Source organism: Sus scrofa, unplaced genomic scaffold, assembly GCF_000003025.6.
Source record: "Sus scrofa isolate TJ Tabasco breed Duroc unplaced genomic scaffold, Sscrofa11.1 Contig2026, whole genome shotgun sequence".
Lineage (NCBI taxonomy): Eukaryota > Metazoa > Chordata > Mammalia > Artiodactyla > Suidae > Sus > Sus scrofa.
The window spans coordinates 692,689-712,436 of NW_018085004.1; the positions used below are offsets into that span (position 1 = coordinate 692,689).

General features: G+C 33.1%; 1 pseudogene; it reads right to left on the reverse strand.

Moving 5' to 3' along the window:
* Nucleotides 1-18,143: 18,143 nt before the first annotated feature.
* On the reverse strand, nucleotides 18,144-18,938 carry LOC110258420 (annotated as a pseudogene).
* Between the last annotated feature and the right edge of the window lie 810 nt (nucleotides 18,939-19,748).

Genomic DNA, 19,748 nt, shown 5'->3' on the forward strand with positions numbered 1-19,748 from the left:
GCAGGATCTGAGCCATATCTCCAAACTATACCACAGCTTACAACAATGTCAGATCCTTAACCCCCTGAGCAAGGCCAGGGATCAAACATGCAACCTCATGGCTACTAGTTGGATTCATTAGCCACTGAGCTATGATGGGAACTCATCTAATGTTTTTAAAGAATGATTTAAAATATATGTTCTGAGTATCCAAGGACTTAAATAAGAAAACACCTTTTGGAGTTCCCATAAAGGCTCAGTAGAAACTATTCTGACTAGGAACCATGAACTGTGGTGTAGTTTGCAGACCCAGCTAGGATCATGCATTGCTGTGGCTGTGGTGTAGGCCAGCAGATACAGATACAGCTCTGATTAGATTAGACCCCTAGCCTGTGAACCTCCATATGCAGCAGGTGTGGCCCCAAGGGGGAAAAAAAAAGAAAACTTTCCGAATGGCAAAGGAATTCAAATTTCATCTAAATAGGAAAAGAGGAGTTCCCATCATGGTACACTGGAAACAAATCTGACTAGGAACCATGAGGATGCAGGTTTGATCCCTGGCATTGGTCAGTGGGCTAAGGATCTGGCTTTGCCATGAGTTGTGGTGAGGGTAACAGATGCGGCTAAGATCTGATGTTGCTATGGCTGTGGTGTATGCCAGCAGCTGTAGCTCTAACTGGCCCCCTTGCCTGGGAACCTCCATATGCCGTGAGTGTGGCCCTAAAAAGCAAAAAAAAAAAAAAAAAAAAAAAAAAAAAAAAAAAAACAAAAGAAAGTATACCAAAAAGACAGTGAGATATGCTCTTTACAAAATCATGAAACTACATCCTATATTAATTTTAATTTGTAAACAGTTTTCAATCTACATCTTAGAAGAAACAACATTATTAAAATGTTCTCCTTTGATGATAGACCTGAGCTAAATGGAGACAGAATGCCATTTCAAATGGTGCAAGATTTCAAAATGTGTAGACTTGCATCATTTCAACTTCATCCCTCTGAGGCTGCATCTCTACTGACTGAGGTACTAATCAGCATACCAGTGAATTACCATCCAGCCCACAAAGATCCACTTTTCCCAGGAACAGAGCTTCACTGAAGCCAGGCCAATGTAATGCTTCACAAACACAAAACCAAACCATGGTGTTAACCATTCAGTTAATTGATCTCCAATTAGGCTCTCTTCTCCAATAGAAACATGGCCACAAAACAATTCCTCTGCCTGATAATATAGGTGAAGAAAAGTCAATAGGACTTGTTCTTGGCTGCTCAGCTAGTATTAGGATGGCATTCTATCACCTAATCTGGTGCTCTCCACTTTCAAGACTATTATTTCAATAGCAGCACCTATAACCACAGGATAGTTGCAAATAGAATGGATTTTAAAATGTTCCTCAGGGAAAAAAAATAACATCTTAATTTTTTCTCACTGCATAACAGTTAGTATTCTCAAATGATATGCTTTCAATTTAGAAAAGTTTGGGATTATATCATTTATTCTTTTCTATTTTAAATCTTTAAAAATATCAATTAAAAACTGAATTCACAGGTTACAACTGGTTCATTAATATTGTTGACCATATAATCTGGGATGTCTTCTGGAGAAGGAAGAACCTCTCAATTTTACTAAACATAATCCTTACAGATATGGGCCAACCTCTGTCTTGGATTACCTTTCCTAACAGTCTATTCACTCCATGCTCTTACCTAACAATTTAGACATGAGTTAGGGCAGTATTCCTCAATCTTTTTTTCACCATTATCCTCCAATGTGCTTTTTAAGAAATTCTGTTCCCTTAACCACTTCTTCTTTTAAAATAGTAATACCACAAATCTACTACTTATTTATGTTATTTGTGTATACCTATGCATTATATGTAAAAATAATAAGAAATGTTTAGAATAAGGAACTATTTTTACATTATTGGAAAAGATAATGTCCCCATTTCAAATGAATAGTTGTAAATAACCTCTTTTCTTTTAAAAAGTAAAAGGGCATAATGTGGTTATTTAAATTCACACCAATGTTAAATTCTTGTTGTGCTTCTAACAACTACACAAATCTATATACATTTCTTCTTTCCTGTATCACCCTCTATCTACTACTCACAAAATTATATTTTTAGTTTAGTTTTTTACTTGCTTATTAACCATATATTCCCCACTGGAGTATAAGTTCCACAGAAAGACAACTTTTGTTTGTATTAGTCAACCATTGTTGTATATCCAGCTCACCTAACTCTCTAGCACCCTGTAGAACACGATTATTTTGATAAATTAAGTAGGTCAGAAATCCCTATGGTGAATTGACCATGGAGCCATTTTTGCAGTAATAAGTGTTAACACTATGCATTATCAATAAGAACAGCCCTATTGAAATAGTGCCTGCTTGGCTCTTCAAGGTGGTACCCACATTCCAAGAACATAAATTTCTTTAGGGATTGATTTATTCTTTTTTACTCTAAATTTCTATTTTACCCAAGTGTCATTTTCTTTGAAATTCAACCATTTGAATTTCAATTCTTAAGACCATTACATTTCACTTTTCATGATGCCCATTAAGGGTAATATATATACAAGAAAAAGATAATCAGATGCATTTTCCTTGACTCAAGAGGTATCAAGAGACTGTAAGTAATTTGAGAAGTGAAGATACATGAAGAGCTGAAGGGAAAAAATTGCCACCATTAAAAAAGAGAGAGAGAGGAATGTATTCTTCAGTGACAATCTTCACAGTGTGACCAAAGATCATATCTCTGTTTTGGAATTTTCAAATCATGATATAAGGGGTGTTGTGAAGTGGACAGAGTAGAGGAGTTTAAAAAAAAGTGATACTGATGCCCACTTCATTGAGTTTCATTATCTCCTTGTATAAAATGGAGTGAAAACCTCTCTATATAATACTTGTTGCTACGTTAGTAGAGTTAACTTATGTAAAGAATGCATGCCTCATAGTTGGCCTTCAACAATAGTAAACTCATTCTCTTCAATTAATGTCAACTATTTTCATGGAATTAAAAGTCTATATTAAACCAATATATCTTTATAAAAGAGATCCAAACATTATTTATGTCATTAAGTTTTAGGTGTAACATATTTACTTCCCTATAAGTTTTTCTTGAAGCATCAGAAGTAATCAGGTGAGAGCTGGTCCTCAGGAGACAGTATTAATGATGACTGCAAAGTAGCTTCTTCATATTCCTTAAATTATTCACAAAGCTACAAAATGTATGCACTAAGAATAGCATATTGCCTTACATTTCCTTATTCACATTTTACAACTTGCAAGTTTGCTCTTGGAAATTTATAATTAATATCTCATTAAAATTCTAACTCTTCCACTGAGCCCCTGGCCTAGAAGACACAATCATCAATCTTATATTTCCTTTTCAAATACTCCATTAACTCTTAGTGTAGGAAGAGCATTTCCTCAAGATTTTTTTCCATCCTTACCCCTGGATTACCATCATCCCCTATCAAATATTAATAAGAAAAAATGAAATATATATCATTTAGTCTAAATTATGTTGAAATACGTAGCCCTCACCAGCAACTGGAAATTTGATGATTCTAATAGATTAGGTGCCAGTCATGTGGTCTTCCAGGCCTTGACTTTGTTGGAAAAAGTTCTGTGTCCTATGAATTGAAGATATCCATGCACAACTTAGTAAACAGGGTCACTCCAAAATCATGGACTGGCATCATTACATGGTCAAATGATCACAGAAATAGCTACAACTGCTCACTGAGTTTGAGAAAGGGACATTTGGTGAGATGTATCAAGTTTTGGAGTGTTAGTAATCAGAAAGTCTTTGATTTAGAATAGCTATCAAATAATGTAGGATGATCTGGTATTCTCCATATTCATAGGGAGGCATTGCAGATGTATCCAATCTGAAAGGTCACCTTAGCAATTTTGCTCTTATGAAAACCAACATTAGGATTTGATTTTACAAAAAAAAACAAAACAAAAACAAAAAAAAATTCTTACCATACTATCCTTTTTTTAGTGATAAATATATAGCTAGATGGGAGGCAAATCTAGGACAAATTTAACACCATCTTCCTGAAGGAAGCCTGAAAATAATTTTATTATCTATAGACCTAAACATACTGCAGACAATGTGTTTTATTTGAAGTAATGTAAGACTGAAATTTAAAGACCTGGGTTAGAAGTTTGTAGCTGAAACTTTTGAAAGGAAGGCATGCTCATTTTCCTGACACAATTTATAGGGAAAGAATTAATGATGCAAGGCAAGGAATCAGTAAATCTCTCTTGGCTTCAATTTATTTTCTGTAAAATGGAATAATATTTGAATAAATGGTTTGTACATGGATATGTCAACTGATGTGACTATGCCTGAAAGATAGTAAGGGGTTCATTTTATGTAAACATATATAACAGCCCCACAGATAAATAGATCTGTAACAAAACCATTTGCCTTTTTGTTGAGATTTTAACCTTTTTTGTTTCAAATGTCTTCTCAAGTCTTGATATACAAAAAGAAAACATATAACTGTGATCCATAAAGATAAATAAAATAAGAGCACATTAAGAGTAATTTCAATATTTCTTTCTTAAATTTTGTGCCACTAAAAAAATTGAGATAGATTGTAAATTATTCATTCTCCATTAATGAGGGTCTCAATTTTTGCTTTTGAAAATTCATAATGCAAAATAATCATCAGTGATTATTTCACTCAACTCTCCCTTCCCCATTTATTGAAGAATTTCTATAACTTAATGATTTTACTACTGGCTAAGCAAAAAGAAAATAAGTTCTCAAATCAAGATCCTATGGAAAATCAATTTTATCCAAGTAACATACATGAAGAATTTAAAGTAACTAGTATTCTGGAGAAAAACATACTCCCTTACCATTAAACCAGAGGGTTATTGTTGTTCTTTCCATTGCCTATTATTAATCTGTGAACATGAATATTGAAGCCTAGATAAAAAACATTTTAATTTATAGAAAGATTAGCTATTATTAAATTTTCAACAAATGTTAGTTTCTAGGCTCCAGTTATCCATCACTAATCTTCAAATTTCTAAATTTTCTTTCAAAATTTAAAACAGATATAATCCTCCCTATGTTTATAAATCATGACATTCTAGGCACTATGAACAGCCTATGTTACTCTCCTCTTCAACAAACTCCTCATGGCATTTTTCACTTCTGTATTTCTCATTGTATAAATGATAGGATATAACATGGGAGTGAGGATTGCAAAGAACACAGTCACTAATTTGTCTGTATGATTAAGTGGTGATAGGATGTGTGTAACTGAATATACAAGGGACAAAATAGAGCACCACTACTGTTAAGTGGGAGCCACATGTAGAGACAAATTTGCATCCTCCTTCGGAGGCATGGTATTTCAGGGAACTCAGGTTGACTATGTAGGAGATGAGCAGCATGGAGGAAATAAGAAAGAACATGGACACACTGTTAGCTGATGCCACAATTCCAATCCTGTTGGTGTTACTGCAGGCAATTTCCAACATTTAGAAGAAATCACATATGAAGTGACATTAGTACCACAGAAGGGAAAGTTGACCATAAACAGAATTTGTCCAGTGGCATGCAGGATCCCCCCAAGCTGGCAGATACCCTTTCTCATGATGGTCATATAGTGGCTTGCAGATGGCTACATAGCAGTCATAGACCATGACAATGAGGATGATGACTTCTGATCCTCTCAGGAAGTGTACCAAAAAGAGCTGAGTCAGGCAGGTACCCCAGGAGATGGTTCTCCTTGGTAAAATATGTTGATGGTTATTATGGGTGTAGTGACAGTGGTGAAGGAGGCCTCTATGAAGGACAAGTGAGTGAGAAAGAAGTACAGGGGAGGTGAAAGTGTGGGGCTGAGGGAGATGGTAATGACAATAAACAGATTAGCCAGTACAGTAAATAGGAACATGAACAATAAGACAATGAAGAGAATTTTCTGCAATTATGGATTCTGTGTGAGTCCCAAGAGAAAAATTTCAGTCACATTGTTGGGAGGCCTGGGGAGATCCTTTCAGTAAGGAACACCTTCCTGAGGTCTGAATTACCTACAAAGGAATAAAGAATGATACCTATTAATCAGGAATGGATTGTAGTCTCAATTTCTTAGAACAAAAATAGAGTAGTCACTATACCTGAGGAACACATGCTTGGAAGTCTTGAAAGTACCTGTTTCAATTCTTTCTCACTTCTTCCATGAGGCTTTTTATCTCTATAGCCACTAGAACCTGTAAAACATGTATAAGGCAACATTAGATGTTTAATTCCCTGAGAAAACCTGAGTTATCTACATGGGGATCTGGATTTTCTCTCTGGTTCCAACTCCATTTGATTTTGCTAAGTTATTTTAGACTCAAGCTTCCAAGCCTTCCTCTGTGAGATTACACCTTCCAATGCAGCTTGTATTTTGTAAGCTGAGAGGTCCCTCATACAGGTAATAGTTATTCTCTCTTCATGAGAATTTATATTTAAACTCTCAGCTCTAACTATGGAAGGAAAACATTGTCAATAGACATCATAATCAGGCAGTTAAAGAAAAACTATTTAAGTCATTGGCAACACACCCTCCCTGATACCTACAAGATCACATAATCTATTCATGTGTCTTTCCTCACTGTGCCTACTATAGTGACTGGAATGAGTTCTGCACTGCTTGAAACCTATTAAGGGATGGGTAAATGCTTAGTGAATTGCTGTTCTCCATGGGTAAAAGTATGCCTGTTTCCCCAAACCATAAACCTGGGAGGAATTCAAGTGCTTTTATTCTCCTGCATTGTTTAAAATTACTCCACCTCTGAGAAACATAATAAATGTTTGACAGAAAGCTGCATTCTAGGTTAATACAATATAGGTACATTTTATGGGATAAGTATGAAAATAATAATTATTTTAGGAAAGAGTACTGGTCATATTACTACCAAAATAATGATAGTGTTTTTAATCATATTTTTTATTTCTCAAAATTATTTTTCACACAAAATTTAACATTGTCATCCTCAATAAAGTTATTGCTTCACTAGACTTAGATAAATAAAAACTCCTCTTGAATATGTTTTTAAATTTTGAAAATTTATAAATTTTTTAAAATTTTCCTTTGGTTACACATTACTCTTTCTAGGAATAAATGCTAAAGGAAAATATGTCTGAAAGAGAGAGATCATTATTTAAAGACATATTCAACACAATTATTAGCAGGTGTGGAATATTTAGAAACTACATGGAATGTTCAACATTTGATAAATGGATATTATAAAAATATTGACATCTCTTTAAATAACATCTCTTTAAACAATGTGTAGTTTTCAACAGAGTTGTTTTTTTTAATTGAGCAACATTATTAGAAAATTCTTATGTTGTATTATTAAACGGGGGAATTTTGGATGCAAATTAATTATGTATTTGTTCCAATTTAATTATAACTAATGACTTTGTGATTCTAACTGATTAAATATGTATATCAATAAAATATTTAAACTACTATATTGTTAGTATTGTAGTTAAATATACCTTTCTTGATATTTTACATACTAAAGAGGGTGTTTAAATCTCAGATAGGTGAGAATTAAAGGCAATTATATCATTTGTAAAATCCATTTAAACATGAAACTCTACAATTATATAATTTCCTAGAAAAAAAATCTCATCTATGAACTTGCCTGACACAGTTCCACAGCCGTGGCCCCCATGGCAGCTATTTTTCACTAAGAAAGAAGTAAATTTGTAAGATTAAAAGTGCCAAATAGCTTAGGTAATATAAGTACATTTGATTTATAAAATGTGCCTGTGCTTAAGACCTTTCTCTTGAACATTAAAATTCCTGCCATTTATTCTGTTTTTAAGCAAATTCTGTGAAGTTTCCTAGCTGTGGCTAATTGGGTCCTAAGAGTATTTCATCATCGTTACCACATCTTCCCAACAATATAATTATTTCACATAACTGAACTTCAGCGAATAAATTTTACAGCTCTCATCTTTAATTTTGAACTTCTCCTTAAGTCTACCTGAAGACAAATATTATGACAAAGGAAAAAAATAAGTTGATCATTTATGAATTTACATACTTGATAACAAAGGAGCTTAATACAAAATCCTGAATATTTATTATTGCATAAATTAATAATTTAGATGTGTAACTAATTAAAATTTATCATAATATTTTGCTTTTTATCAATCTACCTTTCATGAAGTCATAATTTTTAAATATTTTTTCACATGTACTTTGTAATAATATGAACTCTATTTTATATTGGACTTTACACCTCATGAAGTTAACAGTAGTTTTTCAAAGTGCTTTGTATCTAGTGTAAAATCTTGGAAATAAATTAAGACGTATATGAAAATAATTCTATTCTTCAACTATATCAGTGATGGTAGAATGCATCAGTTATTTAAATTTAATCTTATAATAATATCCCTATGGAATGTAAAAAAATCTTCAATAGCCACACTGTATAAGGAAGTATAAGATAAGGAATCAGAATACCATTTGCAGAAGCAAAATAAGAAGCCTGGCTGCTAAATCCTGGGCCAGAATACTCATCTTTAAATCACTGTTTTGCAATCTAAGTGTCATGACAAGTATATGCTGCCACCAAATATGAGGTGTATTATAATTATCCACTAAAATAAATAAATACAAATATTTGAAATTATTTTTTAAATAAATTTAACTCAAATAAACTTTTGAATATTTCCATATAGAACAAATTCATTCATAATGTTCATTTAAACGTTGTAAATAACTGGGTTGGCCCTAGAGAATGCTCATTGTGAGCACCATGTGACATGAAGGAAAACAGTTTAAGAAAACTGAAAACACATGACTAAATCTACTTTGTCTAGATACTAGTACCATAATAATATTGTGTGATGGTAGATGTCAATGACAGTGTGAATGAGGATTTTAAACAATCTAAGAACCATGAAGAATTTGGATTTTGCTGAAGTATTACTTTGAAAACATCTTGAACTTGTGTTTCAACTCTGGAAAGAAAGTCTAGATTCAGATGAGGACCAACATGAACTTACAGTCATCATCCCCAACCTCATGAAAGATAGAAATCCATTCAAAATGGCCTATTAAATGGTTATCCAGCCTCTATGTAAATAGCTACAATGCTGTGTGGACAGATCGCTTTAGAACCCCTACACTTGCCCAGTCTATCTTCCTTAGTCCTAGAGCAGCATGGAAGGAATCTAAATCAGTGAAAATTTTCCCAGAAAATATTTTTTCCTTTTTCCTCATATTTACAGCTTTAATTTTTAAATTTAATTAAATAATTAATGTATGTGTTGCTTTTTAGGGTTCAACCTGTGGCATATAGAAGTTTCCAGGTTAGGGGTCAAATAAGAGCTACAGCTTCTTGCCACAGCCACAGCCATAACAATGTGTCATCCAAGCCATGTCTGTGACCTACACCACAGCTCACATCAATGTCAGATCCCTGACCCTCTTAGTGAGGCCAGGATTGAACATTCATCCTCATGGATACTAGTCAGCTTTGTTTCCACTGCACCACAATGAGAACTCCAATATAGCTTTATGAAGTAAATTTGATTTATAATATTTTGATAATATTTGCTGCACAATAGAATTGATTCATATATACATAATGACATCCATTCTTTTTCATATTTTTTCCCAAATAGATTACCACAAAACATTGTGTAGAATTTATTTAAAAATTTGTTTCTAGAGCTATAACTGGAAAGTCTGTTTCCAGAATACAAACCCAAGAACAGAGTGGTTTAAAAGCCTGTGAGACAGCAACACAGATTCTCAAAATGGAATGGTAAGCAAGAATGAAAGCAGAATAAATGATATATAGATCTTATCATAGGTGAACAGAAGCTGGTTGAGATATGGTTGGATATTTGATAGTTTCTGGGACAATTTTAATAAAAACCTGGTACCTGCAAAATTCTTATTATGTGTAGCTCCATGCATTTCAATAGGTAGACAAAATTATTTTCAAATTATCAGCATTTAAGAGCAGAGCTCACATTGTATTAATCCCAAAGACACTTTTATCCCAGAAGTACGTATCTTAAGTTTACCAGGAGTGGAAAAGTTTTAGGCGATGGGCTGTGTTCTCATAACTCTTCCAATATCAACTCTTTTAACTGAAAAGGAAGCAAATGTAACAATATTTGTGGCAATAAACATTTTTGCTTGGGCAGAATTGCAGAACTTGAAAAAAACTTCCAATGTACCTAAGTAAACTACTTGTAGAAAAGGGGAAAACTATTGAAGGTTATAGAACATGATGGCATTGTGTGAAATAAAGCTCATGTCTCCTGATCCTAAAGCTAGACTACTTACTTTTTAATCACATTTTCAATACCATAGTATACTTACAAAATATTTTTACATCAAAGAGTCCATTGATTTCTTCTATAAAATACATAGTATCCATGAAGTTGGAAGATAGACCTTTTTGTCAAAAGAGGAAACTGTAAACACATATAAAACATATACACATGTATTTGTATTTTGGAAGTTGGCTTCATTTTTTAATAAAGTGATAATTTGCAACAAAGTATTTAAGTTAGGTAAGGTGTTTACCATATATTAAGGATTAATTATCATGTATTAATTTCAAATTATCTCCTAAATCAATCTTCAAAGTGGATTTTAGATTCAAAAACTAATGATAAAGCCAACTTTCTAAGAGTGAAATTGTTTTACGGATATATTTTACTGTGTGCTCTTGAAAAATACCTGCATTTAATTGCGACTATTAATTGTTAATTGAACAATATGTCACTTTTTATGGAATATAATAAAAATATTGTATATTCCAAACCTTAATCAAATACTAGGCCCAAGGAATCTTGTATAATGTAAAGATCATAGGATATAGAGTAAGAGTATGTGTGCTTAAATCTGAGTTACATGATCCAGTTATTTAACTTTAATGATCCTCCATTTTTTCAGTAAAGTAAGAAACTACATTTTAATTTTATAATGTTTCTGTGACCATTTGCAAACACTTTAAAATTTTCTTGCCATTTTAAATGACATGCAATCAATCTTTATAATCATTGACAACTTTTACTCACAGAACAACAAATCCAATACAGTTTTAAATATTAGGCATACCAAGACAGTTCCAAGAGAGTACTGGCAAGTATCTTCTTTCTATTTTTCATTCCACACCACCGTAGATGTCAGTAGGCCATACAGATTACTGAGTACCAACTGCATATATTCCTTAGTGAGAAAGGAAAACTGTTCAATGACTACTGAAAAATAATTGTTCTGATGAAATGCTGCATTTTTTTCCGATATCCTTTGAAATGGCTAAAAGAGTATCCAATTTGGATTTAGAAGAATGCAGATCTGAATACTAGATCTGTCTGATAGTCAATGGATTATTTTACTTTTTTGAACTTCAATTTTCTTCATCTGTAGAAGAGGGGCTATTAGTGTCAGGCAAGAAGTATAGAAAAGCCTTTAGGGTAATAAAATATAAAATCATGAAGATCATGATAGAAATAAAATCTTTACTCTGGGTCATTTATTATTTGAATCTTTATTTTTGTTTAATAAGTTTCTAGTGACATTTTTTGACCTCACCATTCTTTACTTGCCGGAGTCCAGCTCCAGCAGCCAGGGTATCCCTCCGGGGATGGACACTGTCAGCAAAGCACACTGAGACAGCCTCTTTGTCACTTCTTTCAGGGCACTGGACTGCTCAAATTTTATTAGCATAGGTAACAGTTTATATAGACAGCTTAATTGTAACTTACATCACAGTGCTTAAATCATATTTTCAAAGGTTAAATTTCAGACTACATGGTACAATAGATATACATTGTGTTCTCAGAATTTAATTAAAACTAATGGATACAATGCATCACGTGAAATTATAATGGGTACAAAACATTATGTGGGAAAAACAGTGTACGAAAATAAGGCAATTCGCTGTAAAATGTATTGTGGTTACTCTTAGCAAGCGCCACCCATTATTGTTTTAAGCTAATCTTTAACAACTAGAAAGGTCACGAGCACAAGAATTTAACATTTACAAAAACTCATTTTTTAGATTAAAGCTTGGGGTACTAAATTCAAAGCATTATGTTCAGAGGAGAGTATGAGAAAATATTTTTTATATAAAATAAACTTAATGTCATAAAACTTAAAAACTCCCTACAAAACTTATTAAAAGAAAGACTATTATTTTTTTACATCAAGAATAATGTATGTCTGGGAGTTCCCGTCGTGGCGCAGTGGTTAACGAATCCGACTAGGAACCATGAGGTTGCGGGTTCGATCCCTGCCCTTGCTCAGTGGGTTAATGATCCGGCGTTGCCGTGAGCTGTGGTGTAGGTTGCAGACGCGGCTCGGATCCCGCGTTGCTGTGGCTCTGGCATAGGCCGGTGGCTACAGCTCTGATTAGACCCCTAGCCTGGGAACCTCCATATGCCGCGGGAGCGGCCCAAGAAATAGCAACAACAACAACAACAACAACAACAAAAAAAAAAAAAAAAAGGCAAAAAACAAAAAAAAAAAAAAAAAAAAAAAAGAATAATGTATGTCTAACCTATTCTAACCTATTGTACACTCCACAATTACCTAACTCTAAAGCCTATTCTTACTTGTAACAAACCAATGAACACTTTGTTTTTGCTTACATTAGATCTAAATAGGGGAAATTTCACCAAGGTGAAACTCTTATTATTTTATTGCTGTTCCAATTTTTGTTGTTCCAATTTTATTGAATCACAAAAAAAATATAGAAAAATAACAAAGAATAACAAACAAATAACAGAAAAGGCTGAGTAATAAGTAAATAACAGGAAAGACTGTTTTTTCCAAGAAGCAATTTTTATTCTGGCACTATTGTGCAAAGCCTTCATTTTGTTATTGTTGCGGGGTTTGCAAGTCAGCCTCATTATTTTTAGAACTTGCTCTCAGAACTGTGCTGCAGGGTAAGCCCCTTTTCCCTATTTTTAAACCTGCCCTTGGAACTGTGCCTGCCAGTAGGCTTTTTTTCCTTGGTTAGGAACCCTGCCTTTGGAACTGTGCTGTCAGGCTAGTTCCCTTCCTCAGCCTCCTGCATCTCCTCAGCTCCCTGCACTTACTGTCAAGACAACAGTGTTGAACATGGTAGTAACATGAGTATGGGATACTGCTATGGCTTATTCATGAGAAATGTAGCTACTGGTCACAGGTACAAACATATAAAATCCACAAAGAACAATACAGCTGAGATTTGGGACTTTTACTGAACCAAACTTTGTCTCCTTGATTTTGTGCAGTAAGGCCAATCTACTAACACCAGGTTGTGGTAAAGGAAATTGTAATGTTTAATGAAGGGCACCCACGAAGTATTAGAGGACAGCTGATGCTGAAAAGACCTGAAACCCCAAAGTGATTTCAAAAAAAATTTTTTTGTGAAAGGGGGTTGTATGATCAGTTCCTCCAAAATTCCATGATTTGCTGATAGTGAGCTACCAGGGTGGTGTCACAGGGGTTAACATTATCAATCCTTAGGATCCAGGAGTTATGTGCACATGGTCATTAAGTTGTTAATTCTTCTATTTGATAGGGGTTTTAGCAACTGTTAAAAAAATCCAAAACTCATGGAATATGAATAAGATACTCTTAGCTAGGTACTTCAGGCATGCTGACATGACAGGTAAACATTTTATAAACCTTACAACTGTCTCATAAGCATTGTACATGTGCTTTTAGCAATAGACTTAAGCAAGCATTGATATATAATGACTAGTATGAGTAGTTATACTCTGTGACAGCTCCAGCAGAGAATTCTATTTCTATCTCAAATACTGGGGTCAAAAGTATAGTTAGAAAAGGTAACTTTTAGTATTAATAGCCAGAAAAACTTTTGGTAAATAATTTAATTAGATTAGCATGATAGTTCTTACTGGCTTGGTCTAGTATCCTGGGTCACCTGCCCACTGCTGCTGTTTTCTTTTTCTTCATCTAATGTAGATGTTGTTTGGGTCCAGCAGTTACTTCTTGAGGCCAGCCCAGTGCAGAGGCACTTCTCAAGTGGGACATATGACTCCAAGAATCAACCCAATTCAGTTTAATCATGTATGAACCAGTTAATAACTTTCTCAGAGCACCCAACCAGCTTTAGGATAAAACTGCCCCCTTTTGAACAAATATGCATATATGCTTCCTTTATGTATTCATGCATCAGTAAATATTTCTGTTGTTTCCCTGTCTTGGCTATTGTGAGTAATACTGCAATGAACAGAATTTCTTCAAATTCTGGTTTCATGTTCTTAAGTTTATACATGGATATGGGAATGCTTAATCATATAGTAGTTTTATGTTTAACTATTTGAGAAATATCCATAGAGTTTTTAGTGGCAGAACAAATTTATATTCCAGTCAAAAGTTTAGTAATGTTCCATTTATTCTATACCCTCACCAAAATTTATTTTCTGATATATATATATGTGTATATATATATAGCCATAATAACAGATGAAGGAGTTGATATCAAATTTTGTTTTGATTTGCATTTCCTTGTTGATTAATGATATTGAGAATCTTCTCATGTTCCTGTTAAGCATTTCTATTTTTCTTACGAAAAATATCTATTCTGGTGGTTCTTTGCACAGTTTTAAACTGAATTATCTAATTGGCTGTAAATTGTAAAAATTTCTTATGTATTTTACATATTAACTCATATGATTTACAAATATTATCTCTCATTCCATATGTTACATTTTTCATTTTGTTACTTGTATCCTTTGATGTGAATTGTAGTCTGAATTAAATGTCAAAATCCTGGACTTCAATCTTATTTCATAATGAGATGAGACTCAACAAGCCTGTTGGCTTTTACCTGCTCCCTCTGGAAGCCCTGAGCTGTTATTTTAAAAGACTCACTACCTCACTGGACAAATATCATGTACATAGGCCTTTTTCTACATGAAGAAAGAAAGAGAAGCACAGGAGCCCAGTCTTGTAGCCATCCCTGCCATGGCATCATTTATATGAGTGAATCAATTTTAATCCCTCCTTCTAAGTCCAGCAATCAGCTGAATATCAGAGAGTGACCTCAGTCCATGCACCTTGGAATAGAAGAATTGTTCAGTCAAGTTCTGCATAAATTCATTATGGTAGGATACAAAGCAATGATTGGAAAGACACAGCCCTGTGTGTGTACTGATATGGCCTGTGTGCAATAAAACAAAAATTTGTGTATGGCAAGATACAGCATTTTGTGTAGACAGATACAGTACTGTGTGTGATCCTGTCAGATACATTTGCATATACATAAACAAATCTGTCCACATTGGTAGTCAAATTATGATCTATATGTTCTCATGTACAGATCTAATTGTGTTGAAACATAAACACCTACATGTAATTTCATACAGACTTACATATCATTGAATATATATGTGTGGTCACAGAGGTTCACATGAGGTTGGATACAGATCTGAGTGTGTGGTGGATGCATACTTATGTATTATTGGATAAAGGTCAATAATTTTTTAGATAGAGACAGATGCCTGTGCTTTGAGGATTGTGCTTTGAGGATTGTGCTGTGATTCATGCCAGCAAAAGAAACTAAGCCATTTCTGAACATCTCATGGAACACAGTATTCTCAATGAAAATGATTTCTAATTTTTACTGATACAACAAACCATCCTTGTTGTTTTATTCTGGATGTGAAAAACAAGGTATTAAACTATCTAGTTTTCCTCCAAATAAATATGTAGTGTCATGGCATTCAGAATATATTTTTATGGGAAGTTTTCAAACTTTGCACAACCCTAAATATTAGGAGAGGGTAAGAAGGGGCAGGAGGAAGAGAAAGTGCCCCTAAATTGAACATTCTAGGTGGCATAAAACCTCACATAGTAAGTAGAAAATTTTAAATTTATTATTGAAATTAATAATTATTTTGGCAGATATGCTACCTGTATGTTTTTACATATTTTTCCATCACAAACCAAAATATATTATAGGTGAGTTTAAAAAATTAAGTGTTTTGAAAAGTTGTTTTTTTAAAAAAACTTTTGAAATTTATAAACACATTGGGAACATATGGGATTTTCTAAGAGTAAGACAATAGAAGAAATCAAAAAGCAAAAGAATATAAAAATAACATATTTATATCAATATGTAATATAAATAATAAAGTAAATATGTGTAGCACATATCAAAGAAGAGTAAATATTTGTGCAAATATATACATTTAAGTAGAAAATGCTAATCAAATTTATGAGTAAAAATTCTCACCAAAAAATTCAATCAAGTTAATTGACAATGTCTTCAGAGTGAATTCTATGTTCCACACATTTTGCAAAGAAAAAAATCACAAGAACAATTAAATAAACTTCACTGACTTAAGGGAGATTTCAGAACAATAAATAGAGACTTTATTTACAAACTAGCAAAGACTTTTATCCCATCACTTGAAGTAAGTACAACTTTTAAAATTAACTATATTTCTGTCTTGGTCCATTTGGGGTGGTATTATCAAACACCACAGCCTGGGTGGTTTAAACAGTACAAGTTTATTTTTCACAGGTTTGGAGGCTTGAATGTCCAAGTTTAAGATTTGGCAGTTTCCATACCTGGTAAGGTCCCTTTCCTAGTTCACAGACAGTAATCTTTCCTCCTGTGTCCTCACATGAGAGAAGGGTCACCTGAGCTTTCAGGGGTCTCTTTATTAAGGGCATTGATTCCATTCATGAGGGTTCCAACTTTATGACCATGTCATTTCTCAAAGATCCCACTTTCAAATGCCACCACAATATAAGGATTTAACTTAAGATTTTGAATAAGGACATCAAAAAGTGGAAGAATAAATTACATAAGTTTAGATAAATTCAAATATTTCATATCATATGTTGAAAAGTATTGTTTTTGAGAAAACTTCAAGATGCTATAAGAAATCTACGTGGGAACAGGGATAAAAATCAAAGTTTCTTATACTGCTGAAATTTACATGGGAACAGGGATAAAAATCAAGATACAAGGTTTCTTATATTGCATAGCTTTAGTTCTTCAATTAATCCAGAGAGATACAAAATAGTAAATTTCTTTGATGACATGCTTCCAATCATTTAGAGGCATATAATATTTTTTCAAAATCATCATTCAGAGAGAAAACATTTTATGAATGATGTCTTTGTAAAATAAAACAATAATACAGGGCCTCTGTTACTTAATAATCTAATTAAGATTATTTATTAATAATCATTACTAAGAGATATAAGAATGGCATATAATGTCAACATATTTCTTATCAATAACATCACTCAAAATATCTAGTGTTCATGTTCTGTAGTTCATGTTTGAAACTCACAGATAATGATTTATGTAAATTTACACATGAAAGGTAGAGCCTGCATCACTATAGAGGTCTATGGAAAACCAAATTCAGAAAAGAGATGAGGATATTGAGAAATATAAGAGTTATCACCAGATGTTCTAAACAATCTGGGAAGTTGATTGGATCATCTTTATGAAAATTACAACCTCAAATAAAGCTGGCACAATTGAGGAGATAATATGATAACCCAATCGGAAAAAAAGTAAAATTTGATTATTTTTCTGAATATACGTTTTGTTCATTTAGATAATTTTTATAGACATAGCATCTTGATGATTAATCTTACAACTCTGAAATATCATTCTTCCTCAGCAATATGAAGAAAATAATATATATAAAAGCATTTTACAGATACAAAAATAAGATATGTATTTCAAATATCATTATGGGTTGTCAGTATGGGGTGGGGTGTGAAATTTTATGGCATATTTCATATATTATTTTTCTGAAATATGTAATGAGTTTTAATGATTCTGATAAAGATTACATTATTTGTGAAACATGAAAAATTTTCCACTAACATAAATTTAGTGTAAACTTTAGCTTAACTCATATAGAACATAAATTTATAGTCTTAATAGAAACTTTTTACACTTAAAAAACACATTTTCATAAAAAATTGTGAAAATCTTAAAAATGTATTTCAAACAAATATAGACTTTTGAACTAGAAAATTATGAAAAACTTGAAAAAATATTAAGATCATTGGATGTATTCAGGCAATAAATGATTTTCATTAAGACCAAGTTATTACATCTGAGGGAAAATTTATAGAGTAAAATAATCACACATGACTTTCCTGGCAAGAGCAATTCTTCATTTCAAATGGGCGATATATATCCCTACTGCTTCATTTTCTTTTTCTGGTCCAGAGTTTTTATAGCATTTCCACATCTCTCCATTTCTCAGAGTACAGATTAGACGGTTCAACATAGGATTGATAATGGTGTAAAACACAGCCAAGGATTTATCAATGGGTTGGATAGAAGGATGTCTCACATACATAAAAATACAGGGCACAAAGAAGAGGACCACCACAGTAATGTGGGAGGCACATACAGATAATGCTTTGCATATTACTTCCTGATTGTGAGTCTTCAGGGAGTGCAGAATGACCCCATAGAAGATTAGTAAGAGCATAAGAGTAAGAGCATAAATATTACCATACAAATTGCCCCATCATTGGCAAGCACAGTGAGGCCCACAGTGTAGGTGTAAGTTCAGGCAAGTTTTAACAAAGTGTACATATCACAGATGAAGTGGTCAGTGATATTGGGGTCACAGAAGAGAAGGTTGTGAACAAAGAAAAGATGAAGTACAGCATATAAAAAGACACCAAGACACACCAACATCACCAGCAGAACTCATATTTGCCAATACATGATTGTTCAATAATGCAAGGGTTTACAGATGGACACAGAGCAGGCATAGGCCATGAACAGCAGGAGTAAAATCTCAGCACCACCAAATAAGTTCTCTATAAATATCTGGATCATGCAACCTTGGAAGAAAATTATTTTCTTCTCACAGATTGTCTATAATCATATTTGTGGTGACTGTTGTAGAATAAACATCATCCATAAATGATTACTAGCCTAGAAAGAAGTACATAGGAGCAACATCCAGAGTTGGGCTGACCACAACAGTCACAACAATGAGAATATTGTCCACAATTAGCACAATGAAGATGAGCAAGAACAGGACAAGTAATATTTTCTGACCTTGAACTCTCTGAGTGAGCCCCAAGAGGACACATTCAGTTACATTGTTAATTTGTTCCATAGATTCTTCTCTATGTTTTATTTCATAGTTTAGGACAAAATTACCTGTGAATATAATTATTACTGGTGACTTCCTGATTCAACAAATAGGCATTATGTTTTACATCATAATACCTTCAGAGATTATAATACAAGGCTGATTAAATCATTGCCCCAAACCTGAAAAAACTTACAGACTATAGAAGAGGCAAGTTATTAAGTCATATGTGAGAAAAGAACACATTAAATAAATGAGTTGCCACAACTACCTTCCCATATCAGAAGGAAATTGTACATATAATTACTACCTCATACAAAAAGAAAATTTGAGTATTGTTTTAATAAAAAAGTAAAGCAAAGTTATATCTTTTTCGTTATCCATTTGTTATGTAAATGACCTTCTCCATTCCAGTGGTGGAAGAATCTTTTCAACCAATCATTGAAATTCCATCTAGATTTATGTAAAATTTTTAAATTATTTTAAATATTTAAGAAATTATATCACATTGTCAATAAACAAATGTAGTTTGGGGAAAGATCTCCATTTTAGAGGATATACACAGATTTAATTAATATCTAAAGCATACATGTATCTTTAAGAAATTAAAAATTGAAAATATAAAATAAAAGCAAGATGGAAAGTAATGTGAAAAAAATGAAT